The sequence below is a fragment of the Benincasa hispida genome, chromosome 8 (assembly GCF_009727055.1).
Source record: "Benincasa hispida cultivar B227 chromosome 8, ASM972705v1, whole genome shotgun sequence".
Taxonomy (NCBI): domain Eukaryota; kingdom Viridiplantae; phylum Streptophyta; class Magnoliopsida; order Cucurbitales; family Cucurbitaceae; genus Benincasa; species Benincasa hispida.
Window position 1 is genome coordinate 3,614,749 of NC_052356.1, and position 16,492 is coordinate 3,631,240.

General features: G+C 35.3%; 1 long non-coding RNA gene and 1 other non-coding gene across 2 annotated transcripts; both read right to left on the bottom strand.

Annotated features, from left to right (window-relative positions):
- Nucleotides 1-2,076: 2,076 nt before the first annotated feature.
- LOC120083434 lies at nt 2,077-4,576 on the bottom strand. Its single transcript, XR_005483420.1, has 3 exons — nt 4,097-4,576; nt 3,767-3,865; nt 2,077-2,266 (listed from the first exon to the last, which is right to left on the bottom strand). It is a non-coding gene; the product is annotated as an uncharacterized LOC120083434 (long non-coding RNA).
- A 9,143-nt stretch (nt 4,577-13,719) lies between these two features.
- Nucleotides 13,720-13,800, bottom strand: TRNAL-AAG. Its single transcript has one exon. It is a non-coding gene; the product is annotated as a tRNA-Leu (tRNA).
- Between the last annotated feature and the right edge of the window lie 2,692 nt (nt 13,801-16,492).

Sequence of the window (16,492 nt, forward strand, 5' to 3'; positions counted from 1 at the left end):
TCTTCTTTTCTAAGAATAAAGTGTTTATTGTCAAGAATAAAATGGAGATTGATTTTGGTTCAATGGAAAGTAACTTGTATGTACTAAGGTCGTTAGTCATAAAAGTCTTGTTTAACACTGAAATTTTCAGTACAGCAACAACAGTTAAAAGACCAAAGGTTTCTCCTAAAGAAAATGTCTATCTTTGGCATCTAAGGTTAGGTCACATTAACCTCAATAGGATTGAGCAGTTGGTGAAAAGTAGACTTCTAAAGAGTTTAGAAGAAAACTCATTGTCGGTGTGTGAATCATGCCTCGAAGGCAAGATGACCAAACGACCTTTTACTGGAAAAGGTTACAAAGCCAAGAAAGCCTTGGAGCTTGTACATTCAGACCTCTATGGTCCGATGAGTGTTAGAGCTCGAGGCGGGTATGAATATTTCATCTCTTTCATAGATGATTATTCAAGGTACGAGTATCTCTAGCTAATGCAACGTAAGTCTGAAGCCATTGACAAGTTCAGGGAGTATAAAGCTGAAGTTGAAAACTTGTTAGGTAAGAAGATAAAAATACTACGATCTAATCATGGTGGAGAGTATATGGACCTCCAATTCCAGAACTATATGATAGAACATGGGATTGCGTCCCAACTCTCGACCTCAGGTACACCTTAGCAGAATGGTGTATCAAAAAGAAGAAACAGAACCTTGTTGGACATGGTTCGGTCTATGATGAGTTATGCTCATCTTCCAGACTCGTTTTAGGGTTTTGCAGTGGAGACTACATGCTACATTTTGAACAACGTTCCCTCGAAAAGTGTTTCTGAAACACCTTTTGAGTTGTGGAGAGGCCGTAAAGGTAGTTTACGCCACTTCAGGATTTGGGGATGTCCGACGCATGTGCTAGTGACTAACCCGAAAAAGTTGGAACCACGTTCAAAGGTTTGTCTTTTTGTAGGCTACCCCAAGGAAACGAGGGGTGGATGCTTCTATGATCCGAGTGAGTACAAAGTGTTTGTTTCTACAAATGCTATTTTCTTAGAAGAAGACCACATGAGAGATCATAAGCCACGAAGTAAGCTCATTTTGCGTGAGATTTCTAGTGAGACTGAGAGTACTGAGAGTTCAACAAGAGTTCATGAACAGACCAATGATCAACAAGAGTTGTTGAGGTCGGTACATCTAGTTAACCAGCTCAAGAGTTGAGACTGCCTCGATGTAGTGGGAGGGTTATGAACCTACCGGATCGCTACGTGGGTTTGACTGAAGCCCGGAACATCATTTTTAATGATGGAGTCGAAGATCCGTTGTCTTTTAAGAAAGCAATGGAGGATGTTGACAAGGATGAATGGATTAAAGCCATGAACCAGAAAATGGAGTCTATGTACTTTAATAGCATCTAGAAGCTTATTGATCTGCCTGATGGGGTAAGACCTATTGGGTGTAAGTGGATCTATAAGCGAAAGAGAGGTGTAGATGGAAAGATGCAAACCTTTAAGGCTAGACTCGTGGCAATGGGTTATACCCAGGTTGAGGAAGTTGACTTTGAGAAAACTTTCTCACCTGTTGTCATGCTCAATGTCCATAGCCACGTTTTATGATTATGAGATATGGCAAATAGACATCAAGATTACCTTTCTTAATGATAATCTTGAGGAGACCATCTATTGACTCAACCAGAATAGTTCCAGATCAAGAGCAAAGAGTTTGCAAGCTTAATAGGTCCATTTATGGGCTGAAACAAGCATCTAGATTATGAAACATTAGATTTGATACTGCGGTCAAGTCGTTTGGCTTTGACCAGAATGTTGATGAGCCTTGTGTTTACACGAAGATCATCAAGCATTCAATAGCTTTCCTGGTAATATATGTGGATGATATCCTATTCATTGGGAATGATGTAGGGTATCTGACTGACATTAAGAAATAGCTAGCTATGTAACGACCCGACCTCCTAGGACTTAAGTTAGGCCTTTACTAAATACATGCATGCATGGAACTTAAAACGACACCATTTTATAGTGAAATAAATGCTAAATAAATAAGATAAGTTCAAAAGTTCTTCATTAAATTCAAAAATTAAAAACAAATAATGGGGTACCCATAAATCATAAATGATAATGAATAAGTCTGAAAACAATTCTTAATAGTAAGTTTTAAATATCAAAACTGGAAGTTAAGAAAAACATGAAAAGAAATCTAAATCTCATGAGCGGAAGTATGTTACTCTCCCCAGTGGCTCGTTCAAGGATTCCTCTTGTCATTCGCCAGTGCGTCCTTGCCCATACCTGAAACATAAACATGAGAAAGTGTGAGTATAAAATACTCAGTAAGTAACCCCACTACCGGGGTCAGGCTAGGCATCTATGTCCTCTAGATGCCTACCTCTGGTAAAACATATAAACTACTCTAGTCTTCATGGGACAGATACATACATAAAAAGCTGATTTCTATCCTACTGTAGTTAAGTATGCCCACTATCTCTAGTAAATCCCGTAGGACCCACAACCTCTGGTGAATCCCGAAGGAAACACAATCTCTGGTGGATCCCAAAGAAAACACAATCTCTGGTGAATCCCAAAGGAAACACAATCTCTTACGTACGCATGGTTATGCATACACCTCTTTCGTATACACATAACCCACTTAATGTGTACCTCTTTCGTACACATGGTTACGTATACACCTCTTTCATATACACATAAACCACTAAATGTGTACCTCTTTCGTACACCAGTTAAGTATACACCTCTTTCGTATACACCTAATCCACTGAGTATGTACGTCTTTCGTACACCTAGTTATGTATACACCTCTTTCGTATACACATAACCCATTGAATGTGTACCTCTTTCGTACACCTGGTTAAGTATACACCTCTTTCGTATACACCTAACCCACTGAGTATGTACCTCATTCGTACACCTGGTTATGTATATACCTCTTTCGTATACACATAACCCACTGAGTGTGTACCTCTTTCGTACACCCCAGATCCTCTCTATAAATGTAAGGATGCATACTTCTTCCGTACACATGGTTATGTATACACCTCTTTCGTATACACATAACCCACTGAGCGTGCACCTCTTACGTACACCCCAGTATCCTCTAGGTATGTATCACTTTCATACACACCAGCTCTAGTACATCTCTTTCATGTACTAGCGCCCTTGGACGTGTATCACTTTCATGTAGTCACATAGTCTGGAAAGGAAAAGAGATTGCACCTAACTTCATATTACATATAACATTCACATAATCATGAGTCCTCTAAAATCTTCTCATCAAGGCCATGTTAATTAACCTCAACATACGTAATTAATCTAGTGTTAATGGATCTACTCTAGTACATCACTTTTATGCAATAAACTATGTAAACAATCAAGTATTCGAGATTTCATAATATATAGTACGGTCTACACATTCTCATAATAAATCACATAACTGTATGAATCAGCAAATGTCGAATCCTCATCTAACTTTAAGACATTCCAGTAGGAGTGCCACTTAATTTATATTGAAGGGTCATGCTTAATCATCCTTTTAATATAACTCATAAAATTCTAAACCATGTTCATACATTAAAATGCTTCAGACATATTCTAAACTATGCTCATACATTAAAATGTTTCAGACATATTCTCACATGCTCATATATCTTTTCTAAATAGTCCATTAATCTTAGAACAGTCAAAATTATCCTTGTAACTAGTCTTAAAATCTTCAAAATAAATCATAAATTTATCACCCGGCACAAAGGCGATTCCAGTAGTAAGATTACTTACTCAAAATTATGTCTAAGCGACAAGCAAAATAATCTTCCTCCTAGAACAAAGGCGATTCCAGCTGCTTTGAACCTTCAATTCCAACCTTTTATATCACAACTGAAACAATAAATAAGTCATTACTTAGTGGGTATCCAAAAATGATCAACGAATACTCCAAAACTTACACAAAAGCTTGTTGAAACCACTTCCAAATCCTCTTAACAGCATAATTTAACTCCAACGCTTCTCCAAAAGTCGATTTTAAAGCCCAAATAAATGCATATAAATAGATTGAAGCAAAACACCATCGGCCAAGAAATCCAATTAAAAAAAATAGCCCAAACTTACCCAAACAGATCTGACGACAGGGGCGGGGCTATGCCGGACGAACGTGGATGACGGCGACAGTTTTGGTGAGGTCGGTGTGCAGAAGGGCGTGTGGCAGAGGAGATCTGAGACGGAGGATCTGGACAAGCGGCAGCATGGCGCAGCTTTGCATCTGGGAGATTGGCTGGGCGAGCGAACGGCTGGCTGGGCTGGGGCGGCGACTTCCGGTGTCAGCGAATGGGGCGGAACAACGGTCGTGCAGCTGGGCTGTTCGGCGAGTAGAACGCTGGGTGGCGCGGCTGAGACGCAAGGAGGGACGGAGACCTGGGTCACGAGCGAACGCAGCTTGCTGGTGAGGGTTCGACTGCGCGAACGACGGCCCACGAACGACCGACGAACTGGTGGCGCTCGGTCGGACGCACAGTGACAGCTGAGAGGAGATGGTCGACGGCTGCTAGGACACAGAGGGGTCTTCAAGTTGGGAGGGAGGAAGAAGAAAGAAGAGAGAACATTTGTTTCCTTTTTTTAAAAAAAAAAAAGAAAAAGAAAAAAAAGTTATTTTAATAAAAGAAAAATATAATAATATTTTATTTTATTTTATTCCATTATATTCTATTTTACTTTTATTTTTACCTTTCCCTCGTTACACAAATATATCTCTATATATATATATACTTAAAACTCTTCCCCTTTTCTCTTCAAATTCCAAAATCAAAATCAAATTAATTTTCCCAATATAAATTGAAATTCTTGACATTAACTTAAAATTAAATTAATGTGACATAATCCAAATCTCCCCTTTAAACAAAACCGAACCTTGAAATTAACAAAATTGTTCTTGAATTTTACGAAAATACAGATTTTGAATAATGAAAAACTCAGGATGTTACAAGCTGCCCAGTTCCAAATTAAAGATTTGGGTGAGACATAGTATGTTCTAGGGATCCAGATTATTTGGGATCGTAAGATCAAAAGGTTAGCCTTGTCTCAGGCATCGTACATCGATCAAATGTTGATCTGATACAGGATGCAGGATTCCAAGAGAGGTTTGTTACCCTTCAGGCATGGAATCGTTTTGTCTAAGGATCAATGTCCTAAGACACCTCAAGAAGTTAAGATGAAACAGATTCCCTATGCTTCAGCTGTAGGAAGCTTAATGTATGCAATGTTGTGTACCAGACCCAACATTTGCTATGCAGTAGGGATTATCAGTCGATATCAGTCTAATCTAAGATTTGATCACTTGACCACGGTCAAGACAATCCTCAATTATCTTCGAAGAACGAGAGACTACATGCTCGTGTATGGAGATAAGATCTGATCCTTACAAGATACACAAACTCTGATTTTTAGACCGATAGTGATTCTCGTAAATCGATATCGGGGTCAGTGTTCACTCTGAATGGAAGGGTTGTAGTGTGGTGAAGCATCAAGCAAGGATGAATCGTAGACTCCACTATGAAAGCCGAATACGTAGTCGTTTGTGAAGCAACTAAGGAAGCTGTTTGGCTGAGGAAGTTCCTTTCAGATTTGGAAGTCGTTCCAAATATGGATGTGCTTATCACTCTTTATTGTGATAATAGTGGGGCTATGGCAAATTTGAAGGAGCCTTGGAGTCATCGTCGGGGCAAACATATCAAACGAAAATACCACTTGATCAGGGAGATTGTGCATTGCAGTGATGTGATAGTCACGAAGATCGCGTCAGAGCACAACGTTGCTGATCCCTTTACAAAGGCTCTCACGGCTAAAGTGTTTGATGGTCACCTGGAGAGTCTGGGTCTACGAAACATGTGGCATCTTGTCTAGGGCAAGTTGGAGATGATACTGGGGTATGCCCTAGCTTATTATATATTGTACATGTTTTTTATTGTATTGTACATTAGTCTCCCGAGGCATTAGGACAATTGGGAGATTGTTGGGATGGGTGTCCTAATTCTCCCGGAGTCTCATTGTTTGTAATATATACACATTGTTTATGAATAAAATAAGTGTTATTTCATTCTGACATTTATCATATTCAATAAATAAAGCTACATGGTTATTGTAAGTAAACTTAAGCATGTATATGAGATATACAAGTGGATCATGCCTTAAGTGATAACCTTAAGAGGTCTGTGATAACTTGTAGAAATACAAGTTATTTATGCTGCCTTATCTAGATATTGCGGCCAAAAGAGAGTAAATATATGTTAATTGTATGAAAATTAGCTCAGAAATATAATAATTCTGAATTATCGCAAATACACCCACTAACATCATTAAGATGGTAGAAGAGGATATTTCTACTCTGTTTTGCAGGAAACCAAGTCACCGCTTGCGATCAAGGCTCAACGAGAAATGGAACAACGCATCTCTGTCACATTGCGTCCGTCAATCAACAATGAAGAGACGATTAACGCAATGACGGCGCAATGCGATAGTCGATCCCAAGCTGAATTTCAATCGCATGCGGTAATAAAAACAACACCACATGCGAGCACACGATCGAAAGATGTAGCTGAGCAACACAAACGCGGAGGATTGTGACACGTATACAACTAACCGTTGTACAGATTTGACGATCTGATTGCATAACAGAAGGAATATTTATTCCTCCATCTTTGGAATTTTTATAACAATAAGTGGGGTCCACAAGCCAAGAGTCAAAAGCTTTTCACCTATAAATACCCCCATAGAATTCAGAGGATATATACTTGATACGAGGGCTAATTGATACTAGATTATTGAGAGAGAGGTTGAGCTGAGTACTGATCGAAAAAAAATTCGGTAAGAGAAGAGACAAAGCCGAGAGGTGAGTCTCAGTGCAATTCTGCCAAATCCCCACCGTGAAGCTCTGTGCTTAGATCCATGTTACCGGTTGAGCAAGCTTGAGAGGGAAGCTCATCCTTCCGCACGATCCATCCACGCCGGCAAGTAAATCTCCATCTAGATCGGCGCCAAGACGTTGGCACTTATCTGTATTTGTTTCTAACTCTATTTCATCAATTGTATTTCATTCTCTTAATCTCTTCATTCACAAATCATGTATCAGACGCTAAATAGTTTTATTGAATGTCTCGATCGTTTTCATTTCCACTTCTCTGTCTATTTTCGTTCCTCCATTAATCGTTTTCTCCATGAAGTTTTCTTAATCCCTTGGTAATTAATATGAATTAAACGAGTAACTTAATCTGTGATAAAGAGATAAATGCGTTTAGCTAAGGCATGCTAGACGGCATCTTCACCTGTGAGAGCAAAAGTGAAAATGTCATTCTGATCTATCGAGAGAAGGTTAGAAGAATGCGTTAACTAAAGCGAGTAGTACTTCCAGAGATGGAAGCAACCTTGTGTTCATTACATTCGTCCATGTTTCACCACAGAGATGTGGGAGCGCGACCGATCACTGAGAGGTGTACGCCAAGGAAAAAGTGGAACTGTACTTGTATCTTTAACGCAATTAAGGAACTTGCACTGTTTGTATTAATTATCTTTCTGTTTCTGCTCGCACATAAGACTTGCCACTGCATAATACGATCTTTGTAGATTCTTCACAGTCAGCCTCAACCTCGGTATCTTGTATCATCTTAGCTTAGGTTTACTTTATCGTAATTTATTTTATTATCGCATTTTTACCGCTTTACTTATTTTATCGCATGTTTAAATACTTGTACACAACTCTTTTATAAATTGAAAAACCCTTGGTCGTATGTATCACAAACATAATGCAATAACCTCAAACAGTCCCTGTGTTCGACCTCGAATCACACCGAGAAACTTGCGATGGAATTATACTTGGTTCTAATGCAAGGAAACTTGTGACAATGCATAACATACTACAAGAACATTCATTATTAACGCATATCTAGAAGTAGTATCGCATGGACTTGAACCTTGCTTGTACTTTATATATAAAATTTGCGTTAGAAGTTTATGGCGTCGTTGTCGGGGAACTGGTAACGGGGACATGGACTTGTTCATTCATTCATCTCCATATTTGTATCAGTGCATTGTTATATAACTAAAATTTGCGTTACAGTCTGTAGTATAAGGATTAAGGTGGGATACCTAATCCTGGTGACACTACGGATACAGCCTGCTTTGTAAAGGTTTGCAAGTGTTGTAAACCACTACAGATGGTAGATCTTGACCATTCATTTGGAAACATACAAGCGAGGATGTCCTATACAAAGAGTTTGTATAAGACCGGACCACGAGATGATTCATCTCTGTATATAACATCATTAATACTGGAGACTTATATCTCACCTAAACGACCATAGGTGACATGACTTCAATCCTGAGTGTTTTATGAACTCATGCCTTTGAGGGCGGTCCTTTAATTAGTATGGGTGAGAGTGGCCTGATTGCCAACTCAACATGCCTACCCTTTTGGAGACTTGTCTGATTTGGGAGCTTGGAACTCAGTTACACAAGATGGAATTCACTCCTTCCCTTGTTTGTCTTGTAAGTAGATAGATTGCTCTTTTAAGGGCTGATTCTGGGGCTTGAACATAGTGGCCACAGCTTCTCTTTGGAAGAGAGGACTTAGTCATAGTAGAACTATGACTTATGTTCATTAGAGGGATTAAATGTTCCTTAAGAAGTTAGATGTAACTACAGGGGCATAACTATTATTGGCTGAGCTGTACTTACGAGCGATCTGTGAAGGGTTGTTGCACTGTTGATTGGTTAAGATGGACACATAATATATTTGTAGTAAGAAGAGTTCAGCTATCGGTCTTTAGTGGAGTGTCTGACAATTAACGGATGGTGAATCTGTTAGGAAACTGATTCTTGTAGGATTTTATTATTGTAACGTGTTGGTACAATCTTTCGAAATAGTAACTAAACGTTGAATGAATTCTTTATTAAACGATATGAGTCAAATAGAAACTAGACGATTGCTTATCAAAATCACAACGATCGTTTACAAAACTCTATACGATCACTTACAGTCTCTACACGATCGCTGAGTAACACTAGACGATCGCTTACTTAACACACCACAATACCTGTCTCTTATACACATCTAGATGTGTATAAGAGACAGACTTACGAGCGATCTGTGAAGGGTTGTTGCACTGTTGATTGGTTAAGATGGACACATAATATATTTGTAGTAAGAAGAGTTCAGCTATCGGTCTGTCTCTTATACACATCTAGATGTGTATAAGAGACAGACATTAAGGACCATGAAATAGAAAAAGAGCTATGGTTTATATGTTTCATGAGATGAAATATTAAAACTATAGGTTATAAATATAGTATGATAAGTTGGTTATCATTTATATTTATAATAATATTAATTATTGAATAATTATCTCTTTTTCTCTAATAACCATTTGAGTGGGAGGTTATTGGTAGTTTCATGGTAATCGTGAGATAAAAGAAAAAATGTTTTCCTAATTTTAGTAATGTTGATTTTGAGATTTCCATTCTTGGAAATTACTCACGAAAAAGGTTGTCAAGTAAATAAGATTTACTAAACGACAACTTGGAAAGACTAGACGCTCGTGGAGTGTTTCTACTCGATAGACACTCAGTTGGTCAATGAGCTAAACGATCGCATAGCTTTAGCTAGACAATCACATAGCTTTTGTTAAACGATTGGGCATCGTCCTATATGATAGGCTTTGACATCTCCCACTTGCTTAATCGTTTACACGATTTTTCTCCTCCGGTCTCTACCTCTAACCAAGTCCACACAGAGCCCACACTCTGGATTCTCACACCGAGAATACCAAGGTAACCTTTTCGGTGGTGTCATACTCAACTTGACACAGTCGAGGTTATGTGGAGGTCGTTCGTGGTGCAAGTTCGCTGTGATCGTGCAGTGTAGAGTTCGTAGTGTTCGAGCATTCATGGTTGTCGTCTTATTGTGAACAAGCATTCGTAATTGAGGGATCTTGAAAATGTGTCTTCAAAGGTATGAGAATTCTTTTCTTGATCATGTAGTAAAGCATGTTGTAATTTCTATTTTGCACATAGCCTATTATTTTCGTTTATGAATGTAATTGTGTATGTTCGTATACGATTGAAATTTGGAATGATCCTTTTGTTGTTCTTGGAAATCCTCATGTCTGATTTCCTTCAATTTATTGGATAGGAGTAAATGCCAAATGAAATAACCCTTATTTTATTCATAACAGTGTGTACAGTTTACAAACTACGACACTTCGGAAGAATTAGTACACCAATCCCAACAGACCATAGGTAACATGACCTTAATCTTGAGTGAGTTGTGAACTCCTTTGATTTGTATGGGTGAGAGTGGCCAGATCGCCGACTCAACAAGCCTACCATTTTGGAGATTCATCTGATTGGGGAGCTGAAAACTCAGCTACACAAGATAGAATTCACTCATTCCCCGAAGCAGAGGTAAGTAGATAAATTGCTCCCTTAAGAACTGATTCTGAGTCTTGAACAATGTGGCGCCACACCCTCTCTTGGCTCGAGAGGGGTTTTCATAGTAGGACTATGATTTATTGTTCATTAGAGGAATCAGTAGTACTTAAGGAGTCATATATAACTATAGGGGCAAAACGGTAATTTGACCTAGTTGCACTTACGAGCAATTTATGAAGAGTCATCGTACTGTTGATTGGTTATATCCAATGGACACAGAAATATATCTATAATGCAAAGACTGCAGTTGTCGGTCTTTAGTGGAGTGCCAGACAGTTAACAGATGGTGGATAATGTAATTAAAGAGTTTAATTAATTATTCATGTACCGTTGGAGCTTCAAACTACAAGTCCAACTCAAAAGGATTTAGTTGAGAATTAGTTTTGGGTTAATTTGAATTGTTGAAATTAATATGAGAGAATTTAATTATATCAATTTAATTATATATGATATAATTGACATAATGTATTTGATACATTATAGTTTAATTGGAAGAATAAATATTTGAACGTGATTCAAATATATTTTCTATGAATGACATTCATAGTTATTAAATTTAATATAAATATGATTTGTATTAAATGCCATAAAATAGAGAAAAAGAACTATAGTTTATATTATATATCATGCAATATTAAAATTATAGATTATAAATATAATATGATAAGTTGGTTATCATATTTATTTATATTATTTATTATTTTGAATAATAATCCATTTTTTCTAAAGTGGTTGAGTAGTTTTTATGGAAAATGGGATAAATAAAATAAGATTTTATTTTTTCCATAACAAGTCTACACGAAAAAAGAGAGATTTTATACGATAGGCTTATACACTACACGATCGAAGTTTTTTTGCTATATAATAGTGTTCTTCTTCATTCTTCTTCCTCCTTAAAAACTCAAACTCCCTCCTTACCAAAATAGTTAGAGCCCACAACTATTGGGTTCTCACCTCGAGCATACCGAAGGTTCCTGGTGGTTGTGTCTCATTTTGGTTCATGAAGTTCTTGAAGAAAGTCTTCAAGTTTGCTGCTAATTTCGAGTTTGTGATAGTTTGAGAGGGGTTTATGCGAAGAAACGTTCTTTAAGGGTATAATCTTTTGAATTCTATTTCTTGTTTAAAAAGCATGTTATAATTTTAATTAGAATGCATAAACTGTATGTTTACTGTAAATTTGTGTTTTTCAATCAAATTGGAATTTGGACGATCTGCTTCTGCTCATGGATCTCTTTAAAAACGAGTTTCTTTAATAAGTACTTTCGTTGTAATTACTAAACTCTTTATATAGTGAAGTTTCGTCCAATTGGACACACAACCCACTAGATATAGGTGAGTTTACACCGAACTTGGTTATCAATCTCCGTTTCTTTATATTTTTGTTTACTTTTGTGTTGCCCACTTTTCATACATATTATCTGTGATATCGTGCTTGACATTGTATCCTGTGTTAGATCCACCCTATTTTTTCAATTGATATCAGAGTAGGTTGATTGTTGTTCATTGTGTATTCAATGGAGTTGATCTAGGAAGGTTGATCAACTTCTTGCCCCCCTATGCTTGATGGAACTAACTACTCCTATTGGAAAGTCAAAATGGCGGCTTTCCTCAAGCCCATTAATAGTAAAACTTATAAGGAAGTTGTCTCTGGATGGACAAATCCCCAAGTTATTGACAAAGATGGCAAGGTCTCTCTCAAGCCCGAGAAGGACTAGACTGAAGTTGAGAATGAGGTTTCCTTTGGAAATTCTCGTGCTCTAAATGCTATTTTCAACGGAATTGACAAGAAGATTTTTCGACTTATCAATACTTGTGTTTCTGCTAAGGAGGCATGGAAGATCCTTACCGTGGTGCATGAAAGCACCTCTAAAGTGAAGTTGTCTCGTCTACGATTTTAACTTCAAAATTTGAATCTCTTAAGATGTTGGAAGATGAAAGTATTGTCGATTCCAATGCTCGCATCTTGGATATTGCAAATGAATCTTTTGGTCTTGATGAAAAAATGTCTGAAGAAAAACTTGTTTGAAAGATTCTACGTTCACTACCAAAAAGATTTTATATAAGAAATTACAACTATCGAAGATGCCCATGATATTACTACCATGAAGGTGGATGAGTTGTTTGGATCTTTGCGAACCTTTGAGTTGACCTTTAATTAAAGAAAAAAGTGATAAGAAAGGTAAATATATAGCTTTACAGTCTATTTCTAATAAAGATCGAACTCGAAATAAAGGTAAGGATACGGAAGAAAATCTTGCCAATACTATATCCCTGTTAACTAAATATTTCAACAAAGTTATAAAATGCTTGGATAGGGGATCAGGTAACTTTCATAATTCACATGTCAAAGACAACATTAGTAACAAGAACTCTATTATGCACAAAAAATTTAAACCATATAGAAAAAAAAAGAAAGAAAGAAAGTGAATGTGATTTAAGTAATTCTCAGGGCAGTAAAGATTGAAACTTCAAGTATAGAGAATGCGAAGGGTTGGTCACTTCCAAGTTGAATGCCCAAATTATCTGAGAAGATAAAATGAAAGATATCCAGTGGCTTTGTCAGATGATGAGTTTAATTCAAGTTATGAATCTGATGAGTAAATTTGTGTCTTGACTGTTTGTGTTGCATTTAATAATACTAAAGAGTCTGAGATATCTAATAAAATTTTGAATAAAGACTCAAAGGTATTTGATCATGATTCAATTCAGATTGATAATTTATCACTAGAAGTCTATTAAAAGTGGAAGGAAGACTCACAACTCTTGGAGTTGTAGACGGAACATATAGAAAAATTAATTGAAGATAATCATCGTCTGTTAAGCATCATTTCTGAACTGAAGAAAGAGTTGAGGGCTTTAAAGGTTGAACTTGAATTGATGTCAAATTTTGTTGGCATGCTTAATACAAGCACATATGATCTTGAAAAATCAAGAGACCAAATTGAAACAAAACTCAATTTTCAAGACTAAAATTGTAACATTATAAACTTAGGTAATAAATAGAAATCAAACTCAAAATTTGAAGACTATATAAGTAAAATTTTGAAAGACCAAATGAAAACTAGACCACAAACCCAACAAACAAAAAATATATTTTTTGCCCTAAAATTAAATATATGAGAAATCCTGAACTAAAATAAAACAAAGGCTCGAAGCCCATGAAGTTTATGAAAGAAAGTGGGCCGTTCAAAGCCCATGAAGTTTATGAAAGGCTCGAAACTGATTCAGCAAGTAAAAAAGAAATGAATTAAAAAAAATGTTGAGAGTGGGATTTGAACCCACGCCCTTTCGGACCAGAACCTTAATCTGGCGCCTTAGACCAACTCGGCCATCTCAACTTTGTTATATTAACAAATGCTAATCATTTTCTTAACTTCTAATTAGTAAAAGGTATTAATTTAAACTACTAACATTCCCACTTAATATGTCTTTTGAACTTTTAATTTTTAATATGATGAGTCTTTAGCTCATTATATAATTTATCAAATTTATGTGCATACTAATCATTAGCACGTGTTATGGATAAGATATTTCCAATTTATTCCATGATCACATACACTAAAATTAGGGTGCATAAACACTCAAATTAAACATTTTTTTTTATATAAAAAATAGGTGAAACTATAAATCTAGTTCCTGAACTTTGATTTTATATCTATTTAATTCTTAAATTTTTGAAGTTTGTGCCTATTTGATTTAAGCTTTCAAAAGTACCTATCCTTAGACAATCAATTTTGTATTTAATAAGTTTTTGAACATAATCAACTCTTAAACTTTGAATTTTATGTTAATTAAGTACTCAAATATAAAAAATAGAGTAAGTCATACTTTTGGTCCTTCAAATTTGAACATACTGTCTATTTGGTTCTTGAAATTTCAAAATGGACACTTTAGTTTTCAATGTTCAAATGTGGTTTAAAAGGTATTTGAGTTAAAATTGCCCACTAATCAATTAATTGAAAATATTGTAGCGTCCATGAGGTGTCCAATTTTAAGTGACGTGAAAATTCTTTTTTAATTGTATACTATTTTATCATATGTAAAATTATTTTATTCCTTTTTTTCTCTCACTTTAGGTTTACAAAACATTGAAGATACTTTTCCATATGTTTTTAGGAAAATTACATTTTTAATCATTGAGTTTGAAATCTTTGTTTAGCCCATGAATTTTTAAAAAATATATTTTTAATCTCGAATTTTATAGAATAGGTTCAGGTCTCTATGTTTTTATAATGTACCTTTTTAGGTCATGACTTTTTAAAATTATGTTAACAATACCTAAATTAAACCTCCAATTTGCCTCAGATATCTTTTTTTATTTTCTTCTTCTTCCTTGCGTTGTTGTGTTGGTTTAGGTTTTAGTTTTGTTAACTTGTTCTCCCTAATCCTTTTAGATTGTTTTATACCATTGTATATATATATATATTTTTAATTTGGTTCACCATTATTTCCAATTTTCTTTTTGTTGTTCTTCTTCCTTTTATGATTTTTTTCTTACTTTGGTGGGTGTGTTTTAATTATGGAATTCTAAAAATTGTGTGAGATTTGATATTTTAGGTTTCAAAATCACTCCGACGTCATCTCCAAGATAGACATAGATTGCGGTTAATAAAATAATTGTTTAAAACAAATTATTAAAAAGTTTTTAATGAGTTATAGTTTGGAGGTGCGAATAAGCCTCTAAATTGAATAGATAAATTTGTGAATTTTGTAAAAAAAAAAAATTATTTTATTAAAATTAAAATAAATGAGTTTCTTTAAGATTTTTACAGTATTTTAATTTGTGTGGGAATAACATTTTTAATTAGGTTTTAGATTTAAGATTTTTATATACTAAATTGTGATTAAAAATATTAAAATCATTTAAATGTATATTTATTTATTAAATTAAACAATATTTGGAGTTAAAGAAATTAAATAATAAAATAATTCAATACATATTTATTTATTAAATTTAACAATATTTTGAACTAAATAAATTAAATCACTTATAATGACTTCTTTCAGTATATTGAGTTAAATCATATTTGTAACTAAAAGATTAATTTTTTTTTTCTAAATTGGAGAACTTTCTATCTCAAATTAACAAAATAGTAAAATAATGCAGAATAAATATGTTAACAAAATAATAGATTCTCTAATATATTGTGATTAATACCTATAAACTAAAGGTTCCAATCTCTTTTTTGTATTAGCATTGTCATAAAGCTTTGAGGTCAATTGAAAGTTTCAATATGTTATTGGAATAAGTAAGAAAATTATTTTAGAAAAATTATGTTGGGGGCTAATTAGAGAAGCATGAAATGAAGAAAAACTAAAAAAACATATGTTATTCCCAAAATATGACATGACCGAAGATGACCATTTAAAAATAGGATCCTAATATTGGAACCCTTTATGTTCAGTTCCATAATCAAACATGCACATCTAAAGACTTTAAAATGAGATTAAGAAGGAGAAGTACCAGACAACTCTTCAAAAGAAGATAAGTTGTGGGCAACAGCGGAAGGAAAACGATTGATGACATAAATAGACGTAAGGGCAACTTCACCCCAAAACTTTTCAGGGCAAGACATAGAGAGAAGCTGAGCTCGAACAGAATCAAGGATAAGACGATTTTTTCGCTTAGCTCAACCATTTTGTTGAGAGGTATAAGGACATGAACATTATACAAGAGTGCCCTGTCGTGCGAGGAAAGAAAATGTTGGGATCGAATCCCAAGCGGAAGCATGCGAACGTCTTGCATCTCAATATTCTATATTTAAAGAAACAAAAATAGTGTTCTTAATAGAATATAAAAAAGATAAACATGTTAAAAGCATGCTTGAGAAGAAGGGAAATAAAAAGGAAGAACCATTCTTACCTTTGAAGATTTCCGAGCTCTTAGAACGATTCTCTCGCTTTTCCGACAAACACGGCCTCGGACATGAACATCTCTTCGAATAATATTGAACATGACTACGAGAATAACCTATTATTCTCTAAGATTCCAATAGAAGGATAGGTGGTATCCAACTATCGGAAGAGGGT